The sequence below is a fragment of the Gymnoscopelus braueri genome (assembly GCF_963280865.1).
Source record: "Gymnoscopelus braueri genome assembly, chromosome: 13".
Lineage (NCBI taxonomy): Eukaryota > Metazoa > Chordata > Actinopteri > Myctophiformes > Myctophidae > Gymnoscopelus > Gymnoscopelus braueri.
Window position 1 is genome coordinate 28840200 of NC_137615.1, and position 13212 is coordinate 28853411.

At 42.7% G+C, this 13212-nt stretch overlaps 1 protein-coding gene across 1 annotated transcript in view; it reads right to left on the bottom strand.

Moving 5' to 3' along the window:
- The window catches only part of slc25a17 (solute carrier family 25 member 17), a 191015-nt gene that overhangs the window by 50992 nt on the left and 126811 nt on the right, over positions 1-13212 (bottom strand). The gene's annotated exons all lie outside the window — the stretch shown is intronic.

Genomic DNA, 13212 nt, shown 5'->3' on the forward strand with positions numbered 1-13212 from the left:
TCTGGGGGAGATGGGAGGTCCCGCACTGTAGTCCCTGATCAAGGGGGATGACTCCTGGAACATGGCCTCCAAAACAGTTTCCTTATAGGTCTAGAAAGCAGATGAGAAACCAAAATGGCAGCGGAACAGATAGTATTTGGTTGTACTGATGAACGCAGCCAAATCAAATGCATTTATTAATCTAGGAACAATAGTGAGGGGCCCAAGGGCAGTCTAACCTGAGTGCATGTTCCGACTAGTAATTCGGAGATTACAATGGTAGTTGTATTCAATTTGTACTACTTTCCCTTGGTACAGGTACTCGTTCGGATTCAAATGTTCAATGGTCCCCTTGAACCCCCCCCCCCCCCCCCCCAAATTGCTTTATATCTATTCAGTCACTCACAAGGCAATGAGAGGCATGAGATTGTCCCATTTTAGGAAAATATTGACAAACATTCTCTTACCCAGGTCCAGCACGCCGCTTCTTGGTGGCCTTCCCCGCACCGGGATCAGAACGGCGGTCAACCAGACAGTCAGATGGACACACGTACGCACGCAGACAGATGAATACAGACCTTCAGCACGCCGCTTCCTGGGGGGCTCCCCACACCCAGAGGTCGTGGCTTCTGATTGCTGTACAATTAGGAAAAACAGACATGCATAAACAACATGGGAAACAGTCAGTCGGGAAGACAGACAGACAGACAGACATACGGACCTCTCTACTTGTTGGGCTTGAACAAGCAAAGGCGGCGCCAAACATGGCCTTCCACTTGGCCTTTGCGTCCTTCGCCAGCTGGTCCCGTGTCTCCTGCAGCTCATCAGGCGCCGGCAGGAGTCACAAGTCCTAACCCCTCCCCTCTTCTGGGGGAGGGGTTAGGTCCTCTGGGGGAGATGGGAGGTCCCCCAGAGCCATGAACCATCATGGCTCTGTTTGATTTGAACTTTATTGAATTTTTTTTCATGTTAAGGACCCCCAAAATGTAATTAGATATTTGTCGAATGTGTTTGACATGATTACAATTTTTAAAATGTTGATTTGGATTTGAGCTTTGTCTCAGCGGCTTGCTCCTCCAGCTGAAGCTGCAGAACACGGTTCTGCAGACTCAATATCTCAACGCGTCTCTCTAGGCGCCCCTTCTCCTCCTCCCGACGCCAGTCCTGATTGTTGAGTTGTGTAATCAGCGCCCCTTGTCCCCGGAACTCGGCCTCCAGTGCGGTGCAGTCGGCCTTGGTGTCCATCTGGGCCTTTCTGACCGTAGCGGTCATCTCGTTGCTGGTCGACACTGGGTGTCGTATCACGCGCTGAAAACAGTAACAGTGGAAGAAAATAAATTAGATATAATGTTCACATACATAAATTTATATATTCATACATCGGTCGTATGTGTCGATTAATTGATTCGAGTTACAAATGTTCGCTTAAAAAAAAAATATATATATATATATATATATATATATATATATATATATATATATATATATATATATATATATAGTATATTCAAAGATATGCACACATTTTCAAGAATTTTCAAAAATAGCAGATATCTGCTATTTTTTAATAGCCAAAGCAAGGACCATTCTGTTGGTCCCCGGACCACTGGTTGACAACCACTGCTATACATTATCAAATGCAGGCCACAGACATTTTTGAAATTGACTTCAGTCCTTTCCTGTAACTGTTTTTATACATGATGTGCTTTGTGGTTGTAGATGGAACATGTATTATGTTCTGTCTCCTTGTCTCTAGAATGTACTGTATACTTTTTATCTCATATGTACAGTACAGTACAAAAAATAGCAGATCTACAAGTTCATAGCGTGCTATCATTCTGCTATGAGCTTGTATATCTGCTATTTTTGATTGCCAGAGTATAAAATATGGATAAAGTGGTTACACAAGACGCGTTCCCGGTTTGAATGGGTTAAAAATATTTGTTTTACCCATCTTGTATAGCCAGTCTCTGCACTTGTCATCTGTGTCTAAGCTTCCTTCTTGGGTGTTTGCAATATCCCTTGGTATCCCTTTTACCATGTCTTGTTTAAAAACATTTCTATTATGGAATAGACACTGGATAAAGGCTTTCTAAACTTTATTGCCAGAAGAGTGCCTTGGGTGAGTTTTGTGAGGATAAATAGATCAGAAGCTGCTGTATATACTGTAAATCCTAGACAGTCAGAGTGACCACAAGGGCTTAGTCATAGCTGTGCCTTCTGCATGAGAAACAATGTTTGCTTTTTAGCGGTGACATTTCCTTATCTAGATGTCTTCTGACCAGTTCAACTGACTGTAAGGGAGAGTGTGCCACTTCAAACCCTATACTGCCATCTAGTGGCGTTAACGCTGAAGCTGTTTGCCAAACCCCAAAGAAAGAAAGAAATATTATGGGTGCAACAGTTAATCAAACAAATCTAATTTAATGGATTATACAATAATTGATTATTTAAAAAATGGTGCAAATAGCAGATCTACAAGCTCACAATGCGTTGCCTTGCGTTGCAATGCCTGGGTAAGCTTGCAGATTGGCTATTTTCACAATACACAAAACCTTTGCACGACAAAGTATAAAACAGGGCTTCAGTGGTTAAAGACCCCACCCACCCCCACAAAAAAAACTGTTCTCCCCTCTAAAGTCCAAAAGGGTGACGGGATACAAAATACCCTTGGCTGAGGAACAGTTTTTTTTCCACAGGCCATCAGACTGTTAAATAACAGTAAAATGTGACAATTGACTGATATTCTTGCCCTGTTTTTATTGTTAATTGAGTGTTCTAGGTCGTATTGTATTGGAGCTTCCGAGCGTACGTTTTTCCACATGTATGTACCTAACCAGTGCATCTAAGTGACAATAAAGTGAATCTGAATCTAATCAGACTAAACAAATTAGTCCTGATTATTCGATGAATGTATCGATAGTTGTAGCAGCCCCAAATTACATGAAATGTGTGTGTGTGTGTGTGTGTGTGAGAGAGAGAGAGAGAATGACCTGCTGCGTCACAAGTCCTAACCCCTCCCCTCTTCTGGGGGAGGGGTTAGGTCCTCTGGGGAGATGGGAGGTCCCCCAGAGGGTCCAGCTTTCTCTGCCGTCTTCAATTTCTCCTCAGGAGTCACAAGTCCTAACCCCTCCCCTCTTCTGGGGGAGGGGTTAGGTCCTCTGGGGGAGATGGGAGGTCCCGCACTGTAATCCCTGATCAAGGGGGATGACTCCTGGAACATGGCCTCCAAATAGGTCTAGAAAGCAGATGAGAAACCAAAATGGCAGCGGAATAAGGACAGATAGTATTTGGTTGTACTGATGAACGCAGCCAAATCAAATGCATTTATTAATATAGGAACAATAGTGAGGGGCCCAAGGGCAGTCTAACCTGAGTGCATGTTCCGACTAGTAATTCGGAGATTACAATGGTAGTTTTATTCAATTTGTCTACTTTCCCTTGGTACAGGTACTCGTTCGGATTCAAATGTTCAATGGTCCCCTTGAACCCCCCCCCCCCCCCCCCCCCAAATTGCTTTATATCTATTCAGTCACTCACAAGGCAATGAGAGGCATGAGATTGTCCCATTTTGGGAAAATATTGACACACATTCTCTTACCCCGGTCCAGCACGCCGCTTCTTGGTGGCCTTCCCCGCACCGGGATCAGAACGGCGGTCAACCAGACAGTCAGATGGACACACGTACGCACGCAGACAGATGAATACAGACCTTCAGCACGCCGCTTCCTGGGGGGCTCCCCACACCCAGAGGTCGTGGCTTCTGATTGCTGTACAATTAGGAAAAACAGACATGCATAAACAACATGGGAAACAGTCAGTCGGGAAGACAGTCAGACAGACAGACAGACAGACATACGGACTTCTCTACTTGTTGGGCTTGAACAAGCAAAGGCGGCGCCAAACATGGCCTTCCACTTGGCGTTTGCGTCCTTTGCCAGCTGGTCCCGTGTCTCCTGCAGCTCATCAGGCGCCGGCAGGAGTCACAAGTCCTAACCCCTCCCCTCTTCTGGGGGAGGGGTTAGGTCCTCTGGGGGAGATGGGAGGTCCCCCAGAGCCATGAACCATCATGGCTCTGTTTGATTTGAACTTCATTGAATTCACTCACCACCTTGATGATCCAGAAGCAAAGATGCAAGTTAAAAATGTTGTTTAAAAAATATATATGCATTTAAAGATTTGCACAAATGTTCACGATTTTTCTAAAATAGCAGATCTACAAGCTTGTGAGCTTGTAGATCTGCTATTTTTTAATAGCTAAAGTATAAAATAATGGTTATAGCTCAAATCTAAAATGACACAGATGCGTTCCCAGACTGAATGCGTTAACCTATAATTTCACTCGTACTTCGAAGCTTGGACAGGTAACTGTTGCGTCCGATGCTGACAACGACGATGCCCTTTCATGTACCATGTTTACAACAGCAGATCGGAACCGATTCCCAGCCCATGGCACTGTTGGAACTCTCCCAAATACGTTCAAGATACATTATGCAATGATGGTTTAATCCCTTTCATGTGATGTCAGTTCAGGTAAAAATACAGCAGGGTAAAAACATGGCAGGATGCATAAGGCTGACCTTATAGTACAATGTGAAATAAGCAGTACATCTGCAGATAATCTAATGATGTTACAAGTTAGTTTTAGCTGTGGCAATGGCGGCTATGCTTGCATAATGACACATCTTAACACACCCATTATAGACTGTATTAGACGTTTTTAATCTGTTTTAGTTATTAAGCTGAAATGGAAAACAAAAATACAAAATCTGCATTAGGGTTTCAGCCTATGTGGAATAACATCCAATGATCTGGGAGGTAAACAGACCATGCGCTGGTAGGTTTGTGTGCATCAGCCCACTGATACAGGGAAATAAGAAAACATAACCTAATACTGGCATTAACATTTAAAATGAGTTTGGATCCTGCATGCTTTAGCTGCCCAGTACCGGTCCAAAGGACTCTGGGAAGATGTAGGAATATAGAGGACGCCTATCCTCACCGGCCCGAGAGCCGGGGACAGAGATTCCATCCCTTGAACCGTAGCGTCTCTGTTTGGTGAACATACTGCAAAAATCTACAGTACAAGCTTACAATGAACTGGGAGCATAGTACAGAGCCCTGGTGTATGTGTATAAGGTTTATTTAAGTGGTTAAGCAGGGTGACCAGATAGTTGAGTTCAATTTTATTTACCAGATAGTCGAGTTTAATTTTATTTTATTTTTATCACCAGTTTCACTGGTGATAAAAAAAAGAAAAAAAAAAGAAAAAGCAGGAATGGAAAATTGTGTTTCAAACTGGGGAATTGTATAAGACTTAACCAATTAAATCCTCTATAATTCATGATGTAATACTTAATTGGCCAGGGGCAGCATTGTACTTGATCGCCCCTCCTCCTGCACACACACGGTGTTCAATTGGTTCAGCACTAGATTTATTTGAGATTCTTTAAAGGGATAGTTCACCCCACGGAGACACGAATTCATGGATATCTTTTTGTTTTTGTCCCATTCCTAATAAAGAGTCTCCTTTGTGTTGCGTCTCCTACCGGAACCGCAGCCTACCGGTCTGCTGGTCACCAAATTATTGGCTTAGGAAAACTAAAAAATATCCATGAATTCAAGTCTCCATGGGGTGACTAATCGGATAGATATAAAGTATTATTTTGGGTGAACTATCCCTTTAAGGCCTAGAAAACACAATTTGGAACAGTTTAACACTTTTCAGGGATCTTGCCGGCACCTTGTACTCCTCTCCTTGCTTGCTCCTTGTTTACTCACTATTTTTTGCACTTGATCCTTTTCAGCAATGTCACAGGTCAGCTCTATGTTGATGACCTGGCCTGGATTGACCTGGGATTTAGTGATCGTAGCGGGAAACACCAGGTCATCCAAAGGAGAGTTCCTTGGCACAAAAAAAATGGAGAACTACTGATTTAGAAGGCATTTGTAGAATCAACCTCAGGTCTTAATGGGTTAACATGTGTTATGAAGACTTACGTCTTTGACGAAGAAGGCGCGTCTACCCCTGAAATTTGGATGCTTCCACAGCGCGCTGGGTCTCAAGCAAGTAGATGATAAAATGCTTTACATTCCGGTAGTAATAAGCCACTGTTGTTGGTAGAAATGATGTGTTAATGTCTTTTATCCACCCCTCAAGTCGGGCTATCGAGCCCCGACAAAAAATAACAAAAACACTGTACATGCGCGGCCAGCAGATACTCTCGATGCTTTTGGTAAACCACCAGCTCATCATCAGGAACACGGATGAGGAGGATTTTGTCTTTCTTTCCCATCGGGCCGTCAAGTTCCTGACACAAGAAAGAGAAAACAATGAAACCAATTAGTGAGGGCTGTTAACAAAAAAATGTGGACACGGCTCACAAAAGCGCCACATTTTTTCTACATGCTCTCCATCACCATAGGTTTCATTTTGGAAGGGTAGCCACGTCATCAAGATGGCAGAAGGCGGCCATCTTGGATTGCAAAGATGGCCACCATGTATCTATAATTGCCAATATCTCGGCTTCCAAGCCACTTAGAAGGTCAATCTTGGTGTCAAAATATACATTTTCTGGGACAAGGAATGCAATAAAACTATAGGGAATATCAATAAGTGACTAATTCTGCCAAGATTAGATAATTTGGTTGATTCTGCCAATGTATGTACATAATTTTCAGACACATTGAAAAATGGAGCATGAAGAGAATTGAAGATTATTAGCTTCACTTTCCAGGATAACAACATTCAAATTATTTGAATGTCACATTGACAACTGCAAAGATCTGTGCAATTCCAGTGTGCCTTCTTGCATGAGCACCTTGCACCACAAGGTCTTTTACAACCGCACTTGACCAGTTCATTGCAGGCTTTTGACGCCATCGGTAGAATGCTCCACACAGGAAGCCAGACCTGGTTGTTGTCATCCAATGTCCATCCCCATCCTTCTGGACTGGGTGTCGGCTGCTGGGCCAGTTCAGATGTGGCCCAGATCCCAGACTGGTAGGCAACTCGCTTCACGTGCTGCAGCAGTGAATCTTGCGTTGGTGGAATGTGTTCCATCGTTTTGTTCTTCTGGCAGAACAACTCTCGTCGTGCTTCATTGACAGATTCCATATCACTTGTCTTATCATACATGATGACTGTGAAACGCTCAAGAAGCTGAAAGTGTTGGGCATCTATGGTCACAGAAGTGTATGGATTTTCTGCCATGTAGTTGAAGGCCTGGGTGACCTCAGGGTAGGACTTCCACGCCACCCATGCTGAATTCTTCCCTTTCCCGCTGAATGCTGATGTTGTGTCACAGCCTGTGTAACAGTGGAAGACGGGAAGTGCTGTGGACTTGTCTTTGCCCAGAGCATGGCAGATCGTGTTTATATGAACATAGGTGTAGTTCTTGCCAGTGCCAAAAGCAACCCAGATGTCTGCAGCTGGATACTTGGCGAGCAGGGCATGGAACTTGCCGATGAGGATAACGACAACATCCGTATCCACAGTGCGTATCAAGCAGGTAGAACAGCCATGTTCCAGGGCATCAAGCAGGTGAATCACTATCCTGGTGTCGGCCTCTTCATGGTTACATGGCAGCATCGAGTGGCTGGTGTCTGTGCCGACCACTGTGATGCCATATGTGATGAAGACCAGCTTGCCCTCTGGCCAGGCAGTGGATGCAATCTTCCCAGAGAGAAAGGCAAAGAGTTCCTGCTTGTTTGTAGGATCACGCAGGAAATCTGACCAATTCCCCGGCAGCTTGTTCTGACCAGCCACCTTCCGTCGTATCCCTTTGCCTCGCTTCTCCCTTGTTGACTCTTTTATGCTGCTGGTGATGTACGTATCCCAGACCACATCAACTCTTTTGGAGATCTCCAGGTGTTTCATGATGTGGGGAACAAAGACACAACTGGCATATTCGTCAAATGTGGTAATGTTGGTAGTGGACAGGAAGTGCACCACAGCAGCTCCATCGAGTACTTTGACATCAAACGTAGCTGGAGGTTCTTCTTGTGTCTTCTGTGTCAGAATATTTAGCAGATCTGACTTCTTTCCCAGCCGTAGTTTCCCTCTGTCAGATAGAGAGGGAGGGTATGGATGGTTTTCATGTTTAAAGAAGGTGCTCATGTTCCCCTCTCTGTGTTGCGTGGCTATATATAACCGGGAGAAGAGTGCCACATCATCCTTCAACATTGAGATCTGCCCTGCCTGCTTGGTCTTAATCTTGAGTGTTGGGCATCTGAAGAGAGGCAGTGAGTTCTTTTTGATGGGCTCATGAATGGAGTGTGTGCGGTCCATGATCACTGTCTTATGGTACTTGTCGTACTGTTCTCTGCCCACTGATTCCACAGTGCGGACTGTGTTAACCACTGACTCGTCAATCACATTTCGTGTGTCCAACATTAGAAGCTCGTGGCTATCATCTAGGAACGGATTGCCCATCCCACTGATGGTGTGCACAAGTGCTAGTGTTTGCTCTTTGAACGTCCTTTGTGTAGCCATTCCTTCTTCATGGTGGTGTTGTTTATTTCCTTTTTCTAAAAACATACTCCTGCTCAAGTGTCAGATCTGTCAAAGTTTGATAAAAATTCATACCAATATGTTGTGCATAATCTAGCCGACACATACATTTTAATACAATTGTGTACATATATGGCCAGAATCAACCAAATGATCTAATAATGGCAGAATTAGTCACGTATTGATATTCCCTATAGTTTTATTGCATTCCTTGTCCCATAAAATGTATATTTAGACACCAAGATTGACATTCTAAGTGGCTTGGAAGCCGAGATATTGGCACTTATAGATATTACATGGTGGCCATCTTTGCAATCCAAGATGGCCGCCTTCTGCCATCTTGATGACGTGGCTACCCTTCCAAAATGAAACCTATGGTGATGGAGAGCATGTAGAAAAAAATTGGCGCTTTTGTGAGCTGTGTCCACATTTTTCAAAAATCGGGTCTTACCCATCCTCACTAAATTAGACACACCGTTTTGGGAGGAAATATCATGCAACATCACAAAACTACAGCAAAATATTAAAATAAAAGACAAAATTAAGTAAATGAGTTAGGCAGTTCATCCACTATTGTGCTGAAGTCAGTGTGAGTGAAAACTGACTTCAGCAACTGCTGAAAAGCAAAAACAGTGGTACAGGTTGCACTCATGAATACAACTTAACCTTTTAAGAAAAAAACACAATTTATACAACCTAATTTAAGACTTTTACCTTCGCCTTTAAGAATGTCATCTTACTGAACTCGGACTTCTTTTCGTCATCTTTTTCGTTACGCGCAAGAGCGTCGAGAAACTATGAACCATCAGACAGAATCCAGTTAAAAGAAAACCGGGTCTAGTAAATATAAAGACATAGCTTTCACCCCACAAACACCTCTTCTTACCTCTGCGAAGTGCAGGTTCACCACGCTTCCCCTTCCCTCCACCAGAACTCTGCAGAAACTGTGAGACATCAGACAGAATCCAGTTAAAAGAAAACCGGGTCTAGAACATACCAGTGGCGTTTGGTGGATTCTAACGTTGACCGGGCCAGAACCGGTTTGACGGCTAAACTGGTTTTTAATGGCCACTCATTAACAATTCGGCCGAATGCAAATGAGACCCATTTGAAAACAAAGGCGACTTTCTGTGGTCGGCTACAACAGAATAGGGTGAGGGGCTGCTAATGTTGATTTTTAGTCTTTTTCCCCTGGCGGATCTTGCCCCTACACAGGGACAAGCTGGGTTTACAGACCGGGCCATGGCCTCGTTGGCCCCAATGACGATACGCGCCTGGAACATACTGTATAAAGACATAGCTTTCACCCACAAACACCTCTTCTTACCATAGAGACACACGGGGACTACAAATTTCACGCCCACTTTTGAGACAGCGCCGCTACTCGAGGTCCGTTAGAACGATGAACTGCAGCTGCCAATGCATTCCCTATGAGAGGATATGAAAGTTAGCCTACTTTTAAAATTATCCTGCATTAACTGAAGACGATATTGATTTAAATAAAAATATGTTTCCAAATGTATGGAGTGTCTTTGTCAACATATCTTCTTGTTTTCTTAATAGTTGATGTGTTTCACATTTAATTTGCCACTTTAACGAGTTACCCATAATGCTAACACAGCAGAGGGTAGACAGCAGACAGGCATTTCAGTGACATCACTGTCTTTACGAGCGCCGAGCGCCGACCGACAGCGTACCCACTGTAGAGGCAGGAGAGGCAGTCGCCTGCCCAACTAAGATCTCGCCTCTCCTTAAAAAAAAAATAACCCGAAAATGTGTCATTGCGTGCTTAATGTCCTCAAAGTCACGCATCCAACAAGCTTTGAACTGAGCAGATTGGACCTTCTGTTCCAGAGATAATGACCAAAACCTATTGAAAACGGCCACTTTCGCCAGTTTTCTGGGTATTGAAAACCTCAAGGGATGCGTCCGTGATGCGACCACCTAAAGTCTGGATCTCCGATGCTAGCGGTTTTGACATACTGATGGAGTATATTATAGTATATTGTGGGTAGTATATCGAGATGAAAGATATGGGACATTAAAAGGACAAATTAAACAAATGGGACAGATTATTAGAACACCAAAAAAATCGCTACAGCCTCAGTAGTTAACCAGTGAAATGACGGTATTTTACAATGCCTCTCATAGAGATTGCATTGAGAGCTGCAGTTCATCGTTCTAACGGACCCCGAGTGTCAAAAGTGGGCGTGGATTTGTAGGCCTTCCGCTTCCGGCCGTGTGTCTCTATCGGGAACTGCACCTCATAGGGGGGAACATTTTCACCAGGCCTCTGAATTCTGTGAGTCCAATCATCATGCGTGACAGGGACATCCTCCCTCTCTGTTACAGTACATACATGAAGGTACTCCATTAGTCACCGTTAGAAATGTTCTATTCTATGCCTAGTTTAAAGAAAAGAGTCTATATTACTGGCTATACAGTAAAACTCTGAGTGTTAATCTAACAGATAGTTATGGGTCCATTTATACACTGTCAAAGTTAATATGACTTTCAGGATTTTGCTGTGTAGCTGCTATAAACCCAGTACCCACCATCCGAGTCCGGCTCCATTTCTGACCCAGTTATGTTGCTGGCCATGGTTGTCAGCAGTCTTTAAAAAGAAGTGTAGTATATAGCCTGTAATGAAAAGAAAAACAATCTTAAACACAAACACGTAAAATGTATTCATAGAGCAGTATTTCTCAAACATTTTCATGTCAAGAACGTCCACATTGATATTAGGCAGCGGACCACCAATTGAAAAGATTTTGTGCCAGAGAGACACCCCTAAGAACATTTTAATGTTAGATCAGATTTAGTACAGAATTCGACTGAAGTCTGCTGGGAGATAACAGTGGAGAGAGTGAAATTCTTATACATTCTCTCATTGGGTTAACTTTTACCTATTGAAATAATATAAATGATAGTGAAATTCAACTTCATACTTTAGCTGGGGACCCCTTGGAACTTCCTCAAGGTTGAGAACCAATGTTCTAGAATCTAGAGAACCTCCCCATAAAGACCTGGCCTGGATTGACTACAAAAATGTTGAATACAGTTTTCACGTGACTGTTGTCGATCACAACTGTAGCATCACTAAGTTAAAAGACGTGGATCTTCGCACGTCGTTGAGTTTAACTAAAGTGTTATTTTATTTGAAGATCAGACCAGATCAAGTTGACTTGTGTGTTCAACAGTTCTCTGTCGTGTTAAGAACATAACTTAGTTGTCATTTCTAGTTGATAGTGAAGCAGTAACACTCATAGCCTCGATGCAATATGCATTTATTGAACATAAACCACAGCAGACTCTTCTTCAGGGTATGACGTTGTGTGAACATGTAACCTCACCATCAACGTGTGCGACTAACTGCGTCATCTTAATTTGAACATTACAGATGTGGAAAAAGTACTTGCATTTACTTAAATAAAAGTAGCATTACTGCAATGTAGAAATACTCTTGCTACTACTCATCATGATTTGTGTGCATGGGGTTCTCATCTTAAACAAGCTTAGTGCTTAATGAGGGTTTCCAGTTTAGTAGACCTTGTATTGTGAATTTGTACTGTACTGTTATGTACTGTCATGTACTATTCTCATGTCTTTCTAAATAAACTACATCAATCAATCAATCAAACCAGAATTCAAAATTCACTTGAGTTAAAGTACAAAGGTATTGGTATCAAAGTGTACTTAACCAAGTACCAAAAGTATAAAGTACTCATTGTGCAGAACGTCCCATTTCACAAGTTTTCAAAAGTATAAAAATCTTTTGAAAATAGCAGATCTACAAGTTCACAATCGCGACTGATACTCCAGTTAAATAAAAATAAATAAATGTATACTTCAAAATTGTACTTAAGAACAGTACTTGAGTAAATGTACTTAGTTACTTTAGTTCTGTTCACCGTGGTGGACGTGTAACGTCTAAACATGCTGTGCGCTTCTTCTCCCATTATAATGTTAACATGTTATTTTAAATTATTGTAATGGCAAATTGTGGCCATTGTTGTAAAGTTAAGTTGTGTTGCGGCCGCCATTCTGTCTTCCACTTGGCCCTGCGGCTCCATGACATCGATCAACTTTTACATGAATTAAGCATTTAAAATGACTCCAGTCAACTCCGGTCCTTATATTATATGTATTATATTACTAATTACTCTTGCTGCTTCGTGCAAATTGTGCATAAATGCATCAATTATTAGGCCTAATAATCATATTCTTGTCTACGCTGCTGACGATCTGTTCTTACCTCTTCAGTGTTGAGAAGAAAAGAACGAAGTTTTAATCAATGCACGTGAGTCACTGCGTGGCGTTGCCTGAAGATGATTGACAGGTTGATTGACCCGTAACAGATAACAGAGTGCTGCTAGACCCGCCCACTCCCAGGCACGACCCCACATCGCGCGATAAGCCAGGCCGGTTGGTCGCGTCTTGATTGGTTAGATCTTCGCCAGGCAACGAGTGGTAAAATGTTCATAAAAAATACAAAATACATTTTGTGTTGGATTGAATAGTTGGTTGTAAATAGAATAAATACATAAATAACACTGTTAAAAATAAAAAGGCTATTCCGATTTTTAAACTATATAGATAGAGTCTAGACCTGTGGACGTGGTTCCTCCTAGCCATGAATCATATGACGCTCGTCTGTCACAAGCGTCATGGCGCAACTTGTACCTGGTTTTGGCACTTTCTTTATTTACAACCCGTACATC